We start from the raw sequence: 20,655 nt of genomic DNA, 5'->3' as shown, positions 1-20,655 counted from the left end.
AGAGAACACTTGACCAGATTTCAAAAATCAGGTGAATCTGACCAGATTCTTGGTATTTGGTGACTGGGTTTGTTTCTCTTAGCATCATTTTTGGTCTAGAAGGCTGCTGAAACCAGTCTCTTCACAATAGTTGGTTGAGATTTGTTGAATCTTGCTCATGTGCTAGCAGGCGGTACATTTTTTCATGGTTTCATGGCATAGTAGGTATCAGGTAGAAGTATTACTGGTGAATACAGCTTTGGCACAGTAGTGTCAGTCTGGATATTGTTTTTGGTTGTGTGACTCACTCGGTGGGTGAGTATTGTGGGTTATTACTTGCGATTAGACACTGATAGTCTAGTTCTTGGTTCTGATTGTCAAGGCTGGTTATTGCCTTGTTGGTAATATTGTTTAGGCATATTGTGTTAAGATGCTGCCTATATTATACAGAATATTTGGTTTTGGTTTTTATGTGGATTTTTCCTTGTACAGCAGGCTGCTATTGCAGTTGGAAGTGTAGGGAATATGGAAAAGGGAGAACCCATACGATTGATTCCTGTGAAACCAGATGAGACGAACTACAGGTATTGGACAGATTTCATGTTTGCAGCAATAGAAGGGCGTGGTCTTGTGAGATACTTGGATGGAACAAGTGATAAGCCGAAACAAGGAGTGTTGGAGTATGAGAAGTTGATGAAGGAATGAAGGATGAAAAATGCGAAAGTCAAGTCATGGATACTTGATTTAGTAGAGCAATGTAAAGTCATGGATACCTTTCTAAGTTCCAAAAAGCAAAGGATGCACGGGATTTCTTGGAACAAGTGTATAAGCAAAAGAACAGGGAAAGCGAGTATCAGTTGATGCATGATCTTTATAAGCAAAAGAACAAGCGAGGCAGTACGGTTGATGCAGAAGCTTAGGGCTCTTAGGCAAGAAAATAAGACTATTGAAGGCTTTTTTCAGAGATTCAACAGATATGGGACTCTCTTGCACTCATTGGGCCTAGTGAGAGATGTAAAAAATGCAAAGATTGCAAGAAATGCATGGAACATGTCATCGAGTTTTTGATGGCGCTACGACCATAGTATGATAATGTAAGGAGCGCCATTCTGCACAGGGCATCTTTATCTACTCTCACCCAGACATTCTCTGAGCTCATAGCTGAAGAGACTAAGATACAATCTCTTGGAAGAAAATCATCTGATGAGTTAGTGTTAGCAGTTACTAGGTAGAGTGGGACATGAGGAGCTCGTGTAGGTTCAATTGGGATGCCTAGAGGAGATATGAGTGGTGTTAGATGCCATTATTATAAAGAGTTGGGACCTATGTCACAGGGACTCTCCAACTAGGTGCTGCACCCAATGCAGCCAACTTGACCCTGGGTGCAGTCAATGCACCCACGGTCATTTATGTCCAACTTTTGGACTTTATATATATACATATATATATATATATATATAATTTTTTATATTTTTGCAGCACCCAAGTTTTTTGAAAGTGCCGCACCCCCGCACCCACACCCGCACCCATGTGACATAGGTTGGGACACATGAAGAATACATGTCTGATTCTCAGAAAGAAAAAATTTGGTGCAGCTGCCACTTCTCCAACATTTGGTGCGGTAGTGGGTGAGAAGGGCTCAAGGAAAGAGGAGGTGGGCTCTTTGGTAGCAGCTATATCATCTGGATCTCAGCAAGTGACTCATGCTCAGCTATTAGAGGAGATGCAGCAAATTTGACATTTGTTGGCTCAGTCTTTTGTTTTTGTTTCTCCTCATATTCAATCTTCTTGTGCCCCTTCCACTTCTGGTAGTGCTCTTGCAAGTGTTTCTAGTATGCATTCAGGTTGGCTAGTAGACTCAGAGGCATCATGTCATATGACGGCCTATGAGTCTATACTAGTCAACTGTGGACAGAGTAGTGGAGCCTTCGCACTACCAATGGATCTATTATGAATGTTTCAAAAATTGGTTCTATCACTCCTGCCTATGATCCTGAAAGTAAATTGAACATTGTGGAAGTTTATCATGTTCCTTTTCTTGCCATAAACTTAATTTTTGTTGGGAAAATTATCAAACAAAATTGTAATGTTTTTTTTACTCCTGTTGGTTGTTTTGTGCAAGATCGATCTACAGGGAGGAGCATATCTCATAAAATTATATTTTCACATGTAACATGCATATTCACTTGAGTATGCTTCTTTTCTTTTCTTTTTCTTTTTCTTTTTCTTTTTCTTTTTCTTTTTCTTTTTTTTCACCTTTTTTGTTTTTTTATATTTTGGAGGGGTCCACCATATAGACATTTGGCTCCAACGTCTATATGGGAGCCCCTCCTTGGGTCCCTTGTGATCTATAAATAAAGGGCTTCTCCCATGTAATTCTAATGCTTTGTAATGCTCTCTCTCTCTCACTAAAAGATTACTTTTTTTTATGTCTTTGTGCATTTGTGCTCCTTTGTGAGTGTTATCTTGTGCCTTTGTGCACTTGTTTTCTTTGTGAATAATGTAGTTTAATCAAGTCATCTTTGAACTTGATATTCTTGAAGATATTTTCACATGGGATTGGGCATAGGAGGGGACACCACTACTATGTTGATCATCTTGATTTGGAGTCTCAAAAAGTTGTTGAATCGAGTCTTGGTGGCGCAGTTTTGGATTCTACAGTCTTATGGAACCGTTAGTTAGGACATATTTCTAGTTCCAAGCTACAACATGTTATGTCAAATGATATTCAAGGGGAGTCTAGAGTCTTTGAGTATGACCAACTTAAGTGTTGTGAGAGTTGTAGGCTTGCCAAAGGTCATGCTCTTCCTTTTCCATCTAAAGAGGTTGAGTCTGTGAGTTTGTTCGATCTTGTGCACTATGATGTTTGGAGACCTTCTCCTGTAGGGTCTAACGGTGGTTCTACCTATTTTGTCACTTTCATAGATTATTGTACGAGATTCACTTAGATATATTTTATGAAATATAAAAGTGACTTGCCTGAAAATTTTCAAAATGTTTGCATATTTGTTTAAACACAATTCTTTGTTAGAATTCAAATTTTGCGTTCAGTTTCAGGGGGAGAATACATTGGGCATAAGTTACAAGACTTGTTGCATGAGATGCAAATGTCCATACACTCCTGAACAAAATGGTATTGTAGAAAGAAAGAACATACACATACTTAAGACAATCCGTGCATTGTTGTTTTCTAGTTGTATACCTAGGGCTGGTAAACGAACATAGCAGCTCATGACTCGGCTCAGTTCGGCTCGTCATGAACTTGTGATCAGTTCGTATAGTTGGCAAGCCAAACCACAAGCAGCTTGTTTAACTTAAACGAGTCGAGCCCAAACACAAGGTGTTCAGCTTGGCTTGATAGTGCTGGTATAGATAAAATATACATATTTTTATGGATAATATATATTTTGTGTAATATATAAAAGGAAGAATGCATAAAATATATATATAAAAAGGATGAATGAAAAATATATACATAAAATATGGACTATTAAGTATAATTTATAAAAAGTTATATATATTTTGAAGTATAATATATAAAAATGTATATACTATGTATAAATAACATGGAATGTTTTTACACGAGCCAGCTCGTGTTATGCTCGTCTCATTCAAGGACGAGCCGAGCTCGAGCTCGACTCGGCTAAACATGAACACGAGCTCAATCCACTAGTAAACGAGCTGAGCCCGAACATGCCCTTTTTGGCTCGTTTACCAGCCCTATGTATACCTAAGATATATTGGGTTGAAGCTGCAGGAGCAGCAGTATATTTGATCAATCATATGCCATCAAGTGTTTGTGGGAAAGTGACTCCATTTGAAAAGTTGTATGGGAAGAAACCTTATTACGACTTTTTGAGAGTTTTTGGAAGTACATGTTTTGTGTGGGTGCCTTCACATTAAAGAAATAAATTGACCCCCACGACTGTGAGGTGTTGTTTCTTGGAGTATACAGAGGGACAAAAAGGATACAAGTAATAAATTTGAACTACAAGTAATCAGCCTGCTGTGTTCAAGGAGGGACCACAAGATGTGCTTAGTCTTCAATTGTAATCTCCATCTTGTTGGATCTTTATCTATGGGATGAGTGAGCATCTTATAATGTAATCACCATGTGATTCTGAGTGATATCTTATCACTTAAAATCTTTGATATAATTCTCTCCATCTTGACAGTTAATTCATAATTATATTTTTCTTTCAAAAAAAAGAGTCAAAAAGAATGTGCATATCTAGGCACGTGGAGTTTGTTGAGGATCGTCCATACTTTTGTTTTGAGAAGGAATATGATAAGAATGAAAGACTTTTCCTTTTTTTATCCCTTTTCCTGAAAATTTTGGTATAGAGAAGGAAAATAGACTTGTGTTCTATAGTAGGAGAGCACCTGGTATTGAGCCTACACCATTCTATGATCAGCATATCCAAGAGATGGAGGATCCTCCTCAGCCAAGTGTTGTATCTATGTCGTTTTGAAAACCAAGTATGGCGAAAACCGAGTTTGAGTCAAAAACATTTTGAAATAGACTTGAACTCTTTGTGGGGTTTTATGAAAAGGTCACTCTCAACTTTTAAAATCATTTTGGATGAAGTTGTACTTGGAATTGATCGCCAATCCTATGCAAAGAGGATCCTTCACGAAGTATTTCACTCCTTGCATGCGAGAATACTTCAAGTCCACATCCAGAATCTTTGGCATGTGAACAAACCATCCCATTTCTGAGGAGTCATCAAGGTAACTCTATGGTGTTGGGGCCAACATTTATATTGGTTGGGAACCCAAAAAATTTTGGGTGTCAACAAAATTCATCAACAATTTAACAGAATTTTTAAAACAAGAAAAAATAATGGAAGAAAATATTTTTGACATCAGAACTGAAGGCACCTTATTAGAGAAACAAGAAAAGGCAAAAAAAGAGGATAGATTGAAGGAAAAGCAGAGATTTAAGAAGTAAAAGAAGTGAAAAACGCAAGACAAATATCATCAAATGCCTTAGAATCCATGCACTACACACGAGAAAAAAAGAAAGAAAAAAGAGAAGGGTTGCAACCAACAAAATGTCACAGCAAGATTGAATAGACTGAGCATCACACACACACACACACTATATATATATATACAACAACAACAACAACTACGCCTTCATCCCAAAACAATTGGGGTCAGCGATATGAACCAAAAAAGAAATTCATTTTGGGTCTTCCACATGAATCCTTTTCCTCCAATGATTTCTATCCAACGCCATGTCCTCGGTGAGGTTCAAAGCATTCATATCCTTTCCTATCATCTCCATCCAAGTCTTCCTAGGCCTACCCCGACCTCTTTTAACTAATATATTTTCCCATTTCTCCAACCTTCTAACTGGAGCATCATTAGGCCTTCGCCGAATATGTCCAAACCACCGTAAACGATTCTCTCGCATCTTATTTTCAATGGGTGCAACACCTACCTTCTTAGGTATCTCTTCGTTCCGAATCTTATCTTTTATTGTATTTCCACACATCCATCTAAGCATCCGCATCTCAGCTACACTCATTTTTTGAATATGATGTCTCTTGGCAGCCCAACATTCCGTACCATATAGTAAAGCGGGTCTAATAGTCGTCCTATAAAACTTTCCCTTCAACCGCAATGGCATTCTACGATCGCACAACACTCCAGTAGCACTTTTCCATTTCATCCACCCAACCTTTATCCTATGATTTACATCTCCATCAATTTCTCCATACTTTTGAATGATGGATCCCAAATATTTGAAATAATCATTCACCGGTATATCTTGCTCACCAAGCTTCACTACACTCCCATCACTACTTCGTTGCTTACTAAACCGACATTCCATATATTCAGTCTTACTCTTACTCAACTTAAAACCTCTAGCTTCCAATGTCTGTCTCCATAATTCTAACTTAGCATTAACCCCAGCTCTAGACTCATCAATCAAAACAATATCATCAGCAAACAACATACACCACGGTACATTTTCTTGAATTGATCTCGTAAGCTCATCCATCACTATCGCAAATAGGAAAGGGCTTAAAGCAGATCCTTGATGTAACCCAACCGTTATCGGAAAATTGGTTGTCACCCCTCCACAAGTGCGGACATTGGTTACTACTCCTTCATACATATCTTTAATTATACTAATGTACTTGAGAGAAACACCTTTCTTCATCATTGTCCACCAGAGAACGTCCCTAGGTACTCTATCGTATGCCTTCTCTAAATCAATAAAAACCATATGCAAATCTTTGTTCCTCTCTCTATATCTTTCAATAAGTTGTCTAAGAAGATGTATAGCTTCCATAGTTGATCTTCCAGGCATAAAACCAAATTGATTCTCCGATACCATGACAACCTTCCTCAACCTAGACTCAATCACCCTCTCCCAAAGTTTCATAGTATGACTCATGAGTTTTATACCACGATAGTTTGTGCAATCTTGTATATCACCCTTATTCTTATATAAAGGCACCAAAGTACTCTTCCTCCACTCATTAGGCATCTTATTTGTTCGCCAAATCAAGTTAAAAAGATTTGTCAACCATTCTAAACCTTTCTCTCCCAAGCATTTCCAAGCCTCGATAGGTATACCATCTGGGCCAACTGCCCTTCTTGATTTCATTTTCTTCAAAGCCTCTGCAATTTCTTTCTTTTGAATCTTGCGCATGAAGTCACGATTTATCTCATGAAAAGGAATGGAGAAGTCTCCAAGATCTTGAGCATGACTATCATTAAATAGCTTATCAAAATAATCTTTCCATCTCTCCTTAATCTCCTCATCTTTGACTAAAACCCTTTGCGTTTCATCTTTGATACATCTAACCGTACCCAAATCCTTCGATTTCCTATCTCTCATCTTTGCAAGCCTATAAATATCCTTCTCGCCTTCTTTGGTATCCAACTTGTCATAAACCTCCTTATATACCTTAGCCCTCGCGTTTCGAACAACTTTTTTAGCTTCCTTCTTTGCTATCATATACTTCTCCAAATTCTCATTATCACGACTCTTACTTAGATTTCTATAACACTCTCTTTTAACCTTAATAGCTAATTTGACATCCTCGTTCCACCATGATGTATCCTTACCTAGTGGTGCACCGCCTTTAGACTCACCCAATACCTCCTTAGCTACTTTTCTCATACCACCCGCTATCTTATTCCACATTGATTCTGAATCCTCCTCGAGACACCAATCAACTTCCTTAACTACCTGCTCTACAAACATTCCTTATTCAGCTCCTTTCAGTGCCCACCACTTAATTCTAGGATCTATCCTATGTCTATCCCTTTTGCAGCATTATCTAATTCTAAGATCTAAACTTAAGACTCTATGTTGTGTAGCTACACTTTCTCCTGGTATAACCTTACAATCGATGCAACAACCCCTATCTCTCTTTCTAAGTAGGAAAAAATCTATCTGACTCGTATTAACCCCACTTTTAAATGTTACTAGGTGAGACTCCCTCTTCCTAAACCAAGTGTTTGCTAAGATCATATCATAGGACAAACAAAAATCTAAAATCCTTTCTCCACTTTCATTTCTTTCTCCTATACCATAGCCTCCATGGATATTCTCAAATCCATCCCTACTAATGCCTACATGTCCATTAAGGTCACCGCCGATGAAAAGCTTTTCTCCATAAGATGTCTCTTGTACTACTCCATCTAAATCTTCCCAAAATTGATGCTTAATGGAATCATCTAAACCTACTTGAGGTGCATAAACACTAATAATATTAATAATATCCGTACCTAATACTAATTTAATAAGTAAAATTCTATCACCCTTCCTACGAACCTCAACTACATTATCTATAAACTGACGACTCATAACAATCCCTACTCCATTCCTATTCCTATTTATTCCTGTATACCAAATCTTATATCCCCAAGGTTCTATCACTTTAGCTTTCTCACCTACCCATTTGGTCTCTTGAAGACATAAAATATCAATCTTTCTCCTACACATAACATCTACTAACTCTACCAACTTACCAGTTAAAGACCCTATGTTCCAAGTGGCTAACCTAATTTTATGGTCTTGGACTAACTTCTTTACCCCCACCCGTCCAACAAAGTGAGGGAACCCTTGCCTATTTGACACCACACCCGGGCGCCGGTGTGACGCGTCGCTTCTGGGCGACGACCTAGCAACCCTTGCACATTTATCACTGCCTCCGGGCCTAGAGAGTACAGCGCGTCGCTCAGTAGGGAACGCCCCAACGAAATTCTCATATTGGTTCATTTTCATAGGATATGACAAAGTTTTTATGCTGGCTGTCACAGGCCTACCGCAACCCTCCTCCTTTATCCGGGCTTGGGACCGGCAGTGTATAACTATACAGGCGGAGTATAACTACACACTATATATATATATATATTGAAAAATACTGGCTACACTCATGGATTCCAAAGTCACAAGTGAAAAACTTTATTTTTTATATTTTAATTTTCTACATGTTCAGTTTAGTAGAAACCTGCCATTCGGTCATGTTTTTCCAATTGTATTTTACTTACAAAAAATTACAAACCTTATATATATAGAGAGGGGAATAGCTGCATACGGCAGCCTACCGTGAGCGAAGGACAGGTTTCCGAATTGTTTTTCACAAATCTGACCGCACAGATGTGTTTGCCATAGTCCGTTTGTTAAGATGTATGTATATAATGTATACATACATTATATATATATATATATATATATATATATATATATATTATTTTATCATTGTAATATATATATATATAATGTATATATACATTATATATATATATATATTTTTTTTTTATCACTGTAATAGGTAAATACCTTCTAGGGGTATTTTCATCTTTTCCTTGTGTTATAGGTGTTAAGATATATATAAACCGAAATACCCATCAGGGGTATTTCGGTCTTTTCACTATAATAGGCGTCAGCCCATTAGGGGGTGATATTTTAATTTTTCTTTTTGTATTTTATTTTTTCTTTTTATCATTTTGATTTTGTCTTTTTTCAAGGTATGACGGGACAGCTCCATATAGCTGTTGGAGCTGCCCCACCGTTGGGTGGAGCCCCAACAGCCATATGGAGCTGCACCCTTTGGTCTCCATTTGTATTATAAATAGGCCCTTTGTGGCCTTGTATTCTCAACTCATTCAAGAGTGCCTCTATGCAATAATAAAGTTTAGTTGACCCTTGTATGGGTGGTTTAATTATTCAATCAAGTATTCTACTTGATTGAAGTGTGTTCTTGCATGTGTACTGGGTTGAATTCATTTCATTACATGGTACCAGAGCTTTGGTGCTCTAAAAGCAATTTTTAAGAGGAAGATCGTGATAGCATCAAGAGGAGGATCGTGAGCTCGGCAAATATAACGAATCATAGATTGTTGCATCGGGAAGCACACCATCTCTCAAGCAAATCTTGTATTGCATTCCCTTCTCTTCCTCTCTCTATCTCTCTTCTTCTCATTGTAAAAAAATGGAGAATGAAACAAAAGTAACAGTCTTCATTCCCGTACGCCTAAATGATACAAACTATGTGACGTGGGCATCCATAGTAAAGCACAAAATATGAGAAAAGGGACTATGGGGTTTGGTGGACGGTACCGAAAAAGAGCCTAAACTCATTCTCACTAAAATTGAGAATGGGAAAAAAGTTGTTCTTCAAGAAGAGGATATGTCTAAAGTCGTTTTTTATTATGAAAAAAGATGGAAAGAACGAAGGATGGGTCATTCCAAGATAATTGGATGACTCATCAATAGTATTGACATCCACAAGTGTTCTAGTTTGGCGAAATTTGATTTCGCTAGTGATGCGTGGAAATATTTTAAAGACATGTATAGTCTTAAAGATATTGCTCACATATGTAATGTTCAAAACAAGGTAAGAACTATAACTCAAGGAGAGAGGAGCATTAAGGAATACTACAATGTACTCTCTCTTCTTTGGGATGAATTGGCTCTTCTTGAGCCAAAATGGCATTGCTCATAGGATGTAGAACTCTATGAAAACCAAATTAAAACGGAGCACTTCTACCAATTTATTAATGGGATTAAGCCTGAATTTGAAGGAACCAAGTCAGCTCTCCTTCGTAAAGAAGGTGTACCATCCATAGTAGAAACTCTTGAAAAATTGACTATAGAAGAAAATAGATTAAAGAAACCTTACGCTTCAAAAGATGAAGAATTTGTGCTTGTTATGTCAAAGCCCGATAATCATACTAGAAGCTATAAACCTCCTTATTTTGTAAAAAATTAGAATGAAAGAAGCCCCAACAACTATAAAAGAAATGAAAAGAGGAGTGACCATGAATACAAAAAGGGTGAAAAAATCATATGCTATCATTGTTATGAACTGGGACACGTCAAGTCATTTTGTCCCAAAAGAAAGAACGATGATCATAGAGAAGACAAAAGACTTGCTTCGGTTGAAAGGAGTGATGTAGACGACTCCAAATGTATTGGCTCGCTATCTTTGGCTCAACTAATAGAGGCGCTACAACCAATGCTTAAAACTCAAGCTTCTTCTTTCTCGGGAGCGGTCGTATCCACAAGTGGTGACCTTGATAAGACTTCTTGGATCATAGATTCTAGTGCTTCTTTTCATATGACTCCAAATAAGTCTATATTGTCCGAATGTAATTGTAAACCAAATGACTTATGTTTCAACCGCCGATGGAACGTCCTTGAAAATTAAAAGTTTTGGGATTTTTCAAAAACTACCAATCTTTAACATACCAAACATTAGAGTAGTACCAAAACTAAATTTAAATCTTTTATCGGATTCTCAAATTACGGACCATGGTTGCAAAGTACTATTTTCATCTAATGATTGCTTAATACATGATCTCCAATCCGGGAAGCCGATTGGACGAGGCCATAGAAAAGGAGATCTCTATGTAATAGACAATTTTAAGTTATCAAAACAAACTTTCTGTAATTTTATAAAAAATATATATATAAAAAAAATTGGCAAAAAAAACTAGGACATCCTAACGTGACCAAATTACACTTGTTTCCATTTCTTTCAAGTTATAAAGAGATTTTGCATGTGAAGATTGTATTCTTGGTAAAATGAAGTCTCTACCATTTGGACCAAGACATTTTATAACTAAAAATCCATTTGAGTTAGTACATTTGGATATATGGGGACCGGCTCAAGTTGTATCCAAAGGAGGTGTATCCTATTATGTTGTGTTTGTAGATGACTATAGTAGACATTCTTGGATATTGTTTCTAAAACAAAAATCAAAAGTATTTGATTGTTTTAAAAAAATCATTATTATATAAAAAACAATTTAAAACTACTATTCAAATCTTTAGAACCGACTTCGGGGGAGAATTTGTGTCAAAAGAATTTGAAATATATCTTGGCCTACATGGGATTGTTCATCAAAAATCGTGTCTATAGTCTATACACTCCTCAACAAAATGAACTAGCCGAGAAGAAACATATACACATTATTGAGACCACTAGAACACTTCTTGTGTCTAGAAATGTTCCAAAAGTTTTTTGGGCCGAAGCCGCCCTTACGGCAGTCTATTTGATAAATAGAATGCCTTCAAAAAACATTGAAAATATCTCACCTATTGAAAAACTATTTAAAACATCTCCCGATTATAAAAGATTAAGGGTCTTTAGATGCAAATGTTTTGTCATTACCAATAAGAATGACAAACTTTCTCCAAAAGCAATCATTTATGTTTTTTTAGGCTATGCCGAAAACCAAAAGGGATATAGATGTTATGACATTGAAAGAAACAAATTGTATGTTTCTTGAAATGTCACTTTTCTTGAAAGTGAAATTGGTTTTAGCAAGAAAAAAATCCAAGACAGTTTTGACTATGCGTTTATTTTTTACCTTGTCAATGAACATGAAAGGTGTGAAAACATTCATGACATGCATGAGCGCGAAAATGAAAACACTCATGATGCGAATGAAAATGAGGATCTTAATAATATATATCTATCTCATAATAACAAACCTATACTCGACGTACCGAAAGTCATCCACCATGTGCTTTAGAAAGGTATTCCCAAAATCAAGATGTATATTCTTCTAGTCTTAGAAAATCCATAAGAATTTCAAAAGCTCCTAGTAGATTTGTATTTTATGATTCCTTTGAACCAAGGTATAGATCAATGGCCATACACTCATACTCTGAACCAGCATCTTACCATGAGGCTAAAAATCATCAAGAATGGATTAAGGCAATGAATGATGATATAGAATCTTTGGAAAAGGTAAAAACTTGAGAAATTCAAACATTGCCCAAAGGAAGGAAGACCATAGAATGTAGATGGGTCTACAAGATAAAAACTAAATGAGATGAAACATTAGAAAGATACAAAGCTAGGTTAGTAGCCAAGGAATACAGTTAAGAATATGGAGTAGACTACGACGAGATATTTGCTCCAGTTGCTCGAATGACCACTGTGAGAACTCTTATTTTTATAGCTTCAATTAAAAAATTGCCTATCTTTCAAATGAACGTAAAAAATGCCTTTTTTTAATGGTAATCTGAATTAAGATGTCTACATGGATCCTCCACCAGGTTTGAATTTAGCACATGAGAAAACCCTTCGGTTGTGAAAAGCCTTGTATGGCTTAAAACAAACTCTCAAAGCTTGGTATGATAGGTTCAGTAGTGTAATGACACAACTTCATTTAAAATCTTGTTTTACTGACACTGCGTTATTTGTTAAGTCTTCTAATGCATGATGGTGATATTACTACTCTACGTAGATGATATGATAATTACAAGAAGTGACAAGCAGGGAGTTAACCCTATCAAAAATGTGCTTAAAGACAACTTTGATATGACAGATCTTGGTTTTTAAAGATATTTTCTTAGAATAGAAGTGGCTTACTCACCATGTGGTTATTTTTTGTCACAGACTAAGTATGAAGCAAAGATCATTGAACAATCAGGACTCTCGGATGAAAAACGGGTTGATACACCAGAGGTCATAAATGCCAAAATAAAGAAAGATGATGGAGAGCCTCTGCAAGATCCAACTTCATACAGACAAATGATTGAAGTTTTGTCTTATCTCTCTATTATTCATCCTGATATCGCTCATGTATTCATTCTGTTAGTCAATTTCAGCATGCTCCCACTATAATGCACATGAGTGTTGCAATAAGAATTGTTACATATATTAAGAATTTCACTAATCATGGATTGTTTTTATCATCCTCTTCCTCACTAGAAGTCATTGCATATTTTGATTCTAACTGGAGAAGAGATGTAAATGATAGACGCTCAACCACTGGTTTATATGTGTTTATAGGTGATTCTCTAATTTCATGGCGATGCAAGAAGCAGCAAAAGGTGTCGGTTTTCTCCACTGAAGTTGAGTATCGTGTCATGGCAACGACCACATATGAGTTAGTATGGTTGCGGCAATTACTAGAGGACCTAGGAATTCACATCGCAAAACCTTCGAGACTATGTTGTGACAAGAGCGCAGTCTACATTGCAAAAAATCATAAATTTCATGACAAAACATATTGAAATGGATTGCCACTATGTTCGTGAAGAATTTTTGAAGAAGACCATCACACTGTCTTACATTCCCTCGGAGTACCAACTAACAGACTTCTTCACTAAAGCACTTTTGTCACCACGATTTCATTTTCTACTTGGTAAACTCTCGATTGTTCCACCATGAGTTTGCAGGGGGTGTTAAGATATATATATATATATATATATATATATATATATATATATATATAACCGAAATACCCATCAGGGGTATTTTGGTCTTTTCACTATAATAGGCGTCAACCCATTAGGGCTGATATTTTAATTTTTCTTTTTGTATGTTATTTTTTCTTTTTATCTTTTTTCAAGGTATGATGGGACAACTCTGCACCCTTTAGTCTCCATTTGTATTATAAATAGGCCCTTTGTGGCCTTGTATTCTCAATTCATTCAAGAGTGCCTCTATGCAATAACAAAGTTTATTTGACCCTTGTACGGGTGCTTTGATTATTCAATCAAGTATTTTACTTGATTGAAGTGTGTTCTTGCATGTTTATTGGGTTGAATCCATTTCATTACAATATGTTATGCCCTCTAGGGGCAGATTTTTCTTTTTCTTTTTTTTTACTTTTGTGGTCTTTATCCCAAAGACCAAGGATATTAAGGTTGTTTGCTCTTAAGAGTCATTGGAAGCATCCCAACAGCTATAAATATAGTCGTTGGGAGCTCCCAACGATTATATGGGAGCTCCCTTTTGGCTCTTCCTTTGTGTATATAAGGGACCTCTCGTCCCCATGTTATGTAATGTTTCTCTTAAGCATTTATGCTCAATAAAGATGAACATTTTTTATGTTTTGCGTTTTTCTATTTAGTTCTTTGATGTCTTATATCACTTAGTGCTTGTGTTGTTGCTCTTTGTTGGCTATTGTATTGTCTCATAGTGGACTTGTGATTGTGATCGTGTAAGACCTTAGTGTCATTGGTTTGTGATTGTGTGCTTTTGTGATTGTCATCTTGCAAGCCCTTAGTAGCATTGTTTTTGCATTTTTCGCTATTTCATTATATGGTAACATAGCCAAAAAATTCGTCTTGGCATTTTCGCCTATTTTGGGTTTTGGAATTCTTTGGTTGAGTTCATGTTTCATGAAGGATTCATGATCGTTGTGTGGCTTGGATTCAAGGAAAATCTTGATCCGGTATGTATTTTAAATCTTTAAGTGTTTCTTGTGTTATCTATTTCATGCATTATGCATAAGGAAGCACTTTTTTTCCTTATCTTTAAAACAAACACACACACACACACACACACACACACATATATATATATATATATATATATATATATATATATATATATATATATATATATATATATATATATATATATATATATATATATATATATATATATATATTGTTATTTTTATTAAAGCAAAAAAAACTTTAAATATTTTTTTAAAATTATCATTGGACTTTTTTTATTAAATATCTTATAAGGTTTATTTGTTTAATCTTGTAAAATTATGTATGTACATTTTTGAAATCACGTTTGAATCTTAAATTTTCAAAACTTGTTTTATTTGATATATATGTATATAATCGTGTATGCTTGAGCATGTATTGTTGGCATTTAAACGCTTTATTAGAACAAGTCATGATTATAAATGTCAAATCATGTTTGTACTTATTAATGAACTTTGTTTTGTTTTGTTTTTGAAAAATTATCATATATTTTAAAATAATTTGAGATATTTTAAAATGATGATGTTGTGTGTATTTCACAAGTATGATCTTATGAAATTTTGCTTAAATTTTTGTTCAATTTTTTCTCTTTACTCTTGGTATAATAAAAGTAGCATATGAAGTGTTAAAAATTATGATTTAGCTTATGAATAAATAAATTTTATATTGATATTTGACCATTGTATACTTATGATTGCCTTACATGATGAATAAGATTGTTTATTCATGCATAAGGTATTGAGCATAATTTTTTATGGGAAGCCATTGACTTTAACAAATGCCTTTTATGGTCTTTTTGTGGGACAATAGTTATGATATTAGGTGTTTCACTTGTTGATCATTTTTGTGATACTTATGATTATGTTATTTTCTTAGTCTCATGGAATTATTTTGCATGGGATTTAAATATTATGTTGAATACTTAGTTTTTAATAAAATATTAAGTTGAGAATAATAAGAAGCATCTTTGTGTTTGTTCTTTATGGTTGTTATAAGTGTTTCCCTCATGGTTCACTTTAGTACTTGTCCATTATTGATGGACGTGCTTGTCCACTTAGATCTTTGGTGGACATGATTCTTGATTAAAAGACTCTTGATTCATTACATATTTGTTGTTTATAAAATATGAATTGTTATATTGTGCCCTTGGTGCCTTAATCTATCACTTGCATATATACTTAAATATGTTCTTATGCATATCTTTTGTATAAAATATGTGGCTTTAAGTTATTTAGATTATTGCATATACATGAGTTTTTTTTTATCTATTTATTAGTATCTATGATTAGTTGCACTTGCGCATGTACTTGGTTTTCTATATGGTTATTTGAGAATCTCTAAGTATGTTTTGGCCCTCTTTAATGTTATATGGCATTGATTGTCTCTGTCACGAGTTTAGAAGCGAAGGCCCTCGGCCTCGATCAATCACAAACACCGAAAACAGGCTTTTTAAGTGCACATGCAAGCTCGCAACACACGTGCAAGAGTAGAAGCAAAAGTACGAGCATGCACTAACACATAGAGAGCAAAGAGGCAAGGATACATAAAGTTTCTTTATAGCAAGCGAAAACAAAGTACATAGAGAAAGAGAGAGAGAGATAGCTAGATAGATAGACAGTCCTACCAAAGTACACGGGGTGCTTAGGTCAAAGGTCATTTCTATGGCACTGGAGAGTGCCAAAGAGGTACACACATCATATGCAAAAGCGAAAAACATGGCCGTCCGAAATACGTTCTCCACCTAAGTTGGCACCGTCCTCGACGCCAATCGTTCATGGTAGTCCTCCACAAGTTGACGATGTTAAAACATGTAGGTAGCTTTCTCCCAGTTGACTTCACTTTCTGGTAGATCTTTTCACTGCACCAGGTACTTCTTGACTTCGTCGATGTAATTGTTGGAGTGGTTGAGAATGACTTCTGGTTCTTTGCTTGGGATGCTGGCTATTGATGGTGTGCGTTGCGGGATGAGAGCACGTTGAGGCATGCTCCATTGAAGATCTTCTTCATCTTCATGGAATAGCTTCAGGTTGCACACACGGAAGACTAGATGCACTTGAAAATTTGATGGTAAGTCCAGTCTATACGCTAAGTTGCCAATGCGCTTGGTAATGGTGAAGAGGCCATCATCCTTGCGAATGAGGCCTCGGTGGTGGCCCCGAAAGATGGTTGTGCGATCGGGGAAGAGCTCCGCCAACACCTTATCTCCAACATGAAATTTGGTTGGTCGGCGCTTCTCGTTCGCCCATTTCTTTACGTATTGGGTCGCCTTGTTCAGATACGCCTTAGCCAATTATGTTCGATTTTGTCAGTTTCTGACAAACTGGTATGCATAAGGCGCTTTGCCACATCCTTGCGCAACAAGGCAGTGCAGAGTCTGCGGTTGTTGTCATGTTGCAACTTCAAATGGACTATGGCCGGATGACTCGCTCTACTGAAGTTTGTAGCAAAACTGGGCGACATTAAGTCAATCAACCCAATCTCTTTGGTTGGCACTAACAAAGTGTCGCAAATATTCCTCCAACATGTCATTGATCACCTCTGTTTGCCCATCTATTTGGGGATAAAAACTTGTGTTGAAATGCAAGTTTGTCCCCATCAAGTGAAATACTTCTCGCCAAAAATTTTTCATGAAGCGGGCGTCTCTGTTGCTGAGAACGCTGACGATGTTCTCGGGTATTCGCCAATGCTTAATCACATTATGCACGAACAGTTTCACGATATCAGCAGGTGGCAAGGACAGGCACAAAGACAACATACTTTGAAAACCTGTCCATGACCACATAGATTAAACTGCAACCTTGAGCTTTCGGTAGGCTGCATGAAGTCCATAAAGATGCACTCTCACTGATGGCTCGGCACTGGCAGCGGCTCCAATAATCCTGCAAGTCTTTTGTTGACGGACTTGTCGCTGACAGATCAAGCAAGTATGCATGGTATCATGGCACTCATACATTAAGCGCCTTCAAAGTGTATCCGATCTTAGAATATACAGACGATCACCCGTAGAGCGAAGCAAATCGTCCTCCAACCAAAATTTGTCTTTCCTTCCTTTACAAGTGTGATCAGTTGTTGGGTTGTCAGATCATTCTTCAATGCTTCCCGAACTTGCTCGAGAAGATCGCTCGTCGGTTGGCTAACATTGTCATCCCAAGCGAGTAGTGCTGCAAGTTTCGCCTTTTGACTCAAGGCGTCAGCAACAACATTGGTCTTTCCTGACTTGTAGTCAAAGACCATATCAAATTCCGCCTGAAAATCTTGCCAACAGACTTGCCTTGGACTCAGCTTCTTCTGAGTTTGAAAGTAGCTCATAGCAACATTTTCAGTGCGCACAACAAATTGTGACCCTAAAAGATAATGCCAACATGTGATGAGACATTGCATAACTGCTAACACTTTACGCTCGTGCACAGTGTATCGTCACTCTGCGTCATTTAGCTTGCGGCTCTAGAATATAATGGGATGTCCTTCCTGAAGCAACATTCCTCCAATCGTAAAGTCAGACCGCGTCAGTCTGCACTTTGAGTGGTTGTTGGCAATTTGGTAACCTTAGCACAGGTTCTTCTGTCAATGCATGCTTTAGCTTCTCAAAAGCTTCCTGGCACGCTTCAAGCCATAGCCATGGCATGTCCTTCTTTAGCAGATCAATGAGCGGGGTGACGATCTGAGAATATCTTTTGATGAATCGCTGGTAATAATTGGCAAGTCCCAAAAAAAAAACGTAGTTCGGGAACCTTAGCACACGGCTTCCACTCTTGAATAGCTTCAACCTTCTTGTGATACATTTTCAATATGTCTCCTCGCACAACATGGCCAAGGAAGTGAACTTCTCCCTGACCAAATAGGCACTTTTTTTGCTTGATGTACAGCTCGTGATCCTTTAGAGCCTAAAATATAATCTGAAGGTGCCGAATATGCTCCTCCGTAGAGTCGTACACCACTATGTCGTCTAAGTAAACCATGACAAATTTATCTAGGTGTGGGTAGAAAATATTGTTTATCAAGGTTGAGAAGGTTGTGAGGGCGTTCGTCAGGCCGAATGGCATAACAAGAAATTTGAACACTCCATAACGTGTTACACAAGTGGTATTGGCTTCATCTCCTTCAACTACTCTTACTTGCCAATACCCTGATCGCATGTCCAACTTAGAGAAAACCCGAGTCTTTCCAAGTTGATCAAACAAGTTTGCAATCAAAGGGAGCGGATACTTGTTCTTTACTGGCAATTTATTCAATACTTTATAGTAGACACACAAACGCTTTGACTCATCATGCTTTGCCTGAAATAACACGGATGCTCCAAAGGGAGCTTTGGATGATTGGATGATCCCTACTTCGAGCATGTCATCCAGTTGCTTGTGCAGTTCTTGCACCTCAAGAATTGTCATACGGTATGGAGCCATTACGGGTGGTCGTGCACTCGATATTAACTCAATTTGATGGTCTACCACGCGCCTCAGAGGTAGCTTTTTCGGCAGTTCAGCAAGCATAACTTCACCAAACTCCTTCAACACGGGCACTAGGAACCCTGGGACAATCAGCAACTTTACCCGCTTCTTCTATTGCCTGGATCGTGATGAGAAAAGTTTCATCACCACTTTTCATGCCTCCCTTTAGTTGGAGCGCAGACACAAAGCGCTCACGAGGCTTCTTTGCAGGCAGTGTAGCTATCATGCAGGGTTGATTCTCACCCTCGAAGTTGACAGCATTCATATAAGGCATCGACACTGCCTTCTTGCTTCTCAAAAATTTTATCCCAAGAATGACTTTCAAATCATCCATCGATGCTACTGAAAATGTGGTCCTTCCTGACCAGTTATAGATTCGCACCGGCACATTATGGATAACATTGTATATAGCTTTTGCTTCGGAGTTCACCACCTTCATGCAGCTCTCCTTCTCCCACTATAATCCCAAACATTCAGCTTCTTTACGAGAGATGAAGTTATGCATAGCACCTATGTCCATCAACGCCTTGGTGAGTCGCCCTTTGAGCAAAAGTTTGAAGTACATCAGTTCTTTGCATAAAGGTGGTTCTGCAATAGTTGTCACCTTCGTTTCATTCATTATTTGCATTGCCCCAGCAGTTGGCGCCTCTACAGATTGACGAACTTTTTCACCTTGAATGGCATTTGCAGCTTGAGGTGAGTGGTTATCTCCATTTCCTTGACTGCAATTCTGATTGGGACACGCTCAGGCGCAGTGATCATCATGACAGATATAACAGTCACGACGATGGTAGTTTATTCCTTGAGGATTGTTCCTGTTCTGATTATCATTGTTATTCCGGTCATCCTGTCGATTAGGATTTTGTTGGTTTCCACGGCCAGCATTACCCTCATTGTCATTCCTTTGATTATCCTTTCAATTATTGTTGTTGTTACAGTCATTTCCATGTGGTCTGCCTTGAAATGTCATGTTGTGCCCATCGAGCTTGGCAAGCTTCTCCGCAACAACAAGCACCGCAGCGAGAATCGAAAGGTCATGTTGAACGAGCTTCGTAGCTACCCACCCTTGCAATCCATGCATGAAGTGGAATAACCGATCTGTGTCACTCATGTCCTCGATATCCAACATTATCGAAGTGAACACCTTGACATAATCATGAACTAACCCTATCTGCTTCAATGCTAGCAGCCTGTTGTGGGTCAATCTTTCCTCATTTTTGGGCACAAAGAAGTCATGTAGCTCTCTCTTAAGATCCTCCCATGAGTCTACCATGGCAAGCCCTCGTCGAACATCGCCTAAGCAACATCTCCACCAAGAGGTTGCTTCATCTGCAAAGTACATCATTGTGGTACGCAATTTGTCTGCGTCTTCCTTAACTCTGACAGCATCGAGGTACTGCTCCATCTAGTAAATAAAGTTCTCGAGATTTCTCAAGTTGCGAGTACCCCTATACTTTTTGGGCTCAGGTAGCTTAATACGTGACATATCCACATGTGTCGCTTCTCCACTAACTGGGA

At 37.5% G+C, this 20,655-nt stretch overlaps 1 protein-coding gene across 1 annotated transcript in view; it reads right to left on the bottom strand.

Annotated features, from left to right (window-relative positions):
- Positions 1–20,655, bottom strand: part of LOC149847787 (suppressor of RPS4-RLD 1-like) — a 133,366-nt gene that overhangs the window by 43,813 nt on the left and 68,898 nt on the right. The gene's annotated exons all lie outside the window — the stretch shown is intronic.

The sequence above is a fragment of the Nuphar pumila genome, chromosome 1, assembly GCF_984573655.1.
Source record: "Nuphar pumila chromosome 1, dmNupPumi1.hap1.1, whole genome shotgun sequence".
Taxonomy (NCBI): Eukaryota; Viridiplantae; Streptophyta; class Magnoliopsida; order Nymphaeales; family Nymphaeaceae; genus Nuphar; species Nuphar pumila.
The sequence above is the reverse complement of the archived record's forward strand: the minus strand, read 5'-3'. Positions and strand labels throughout refer to the sequence as shown.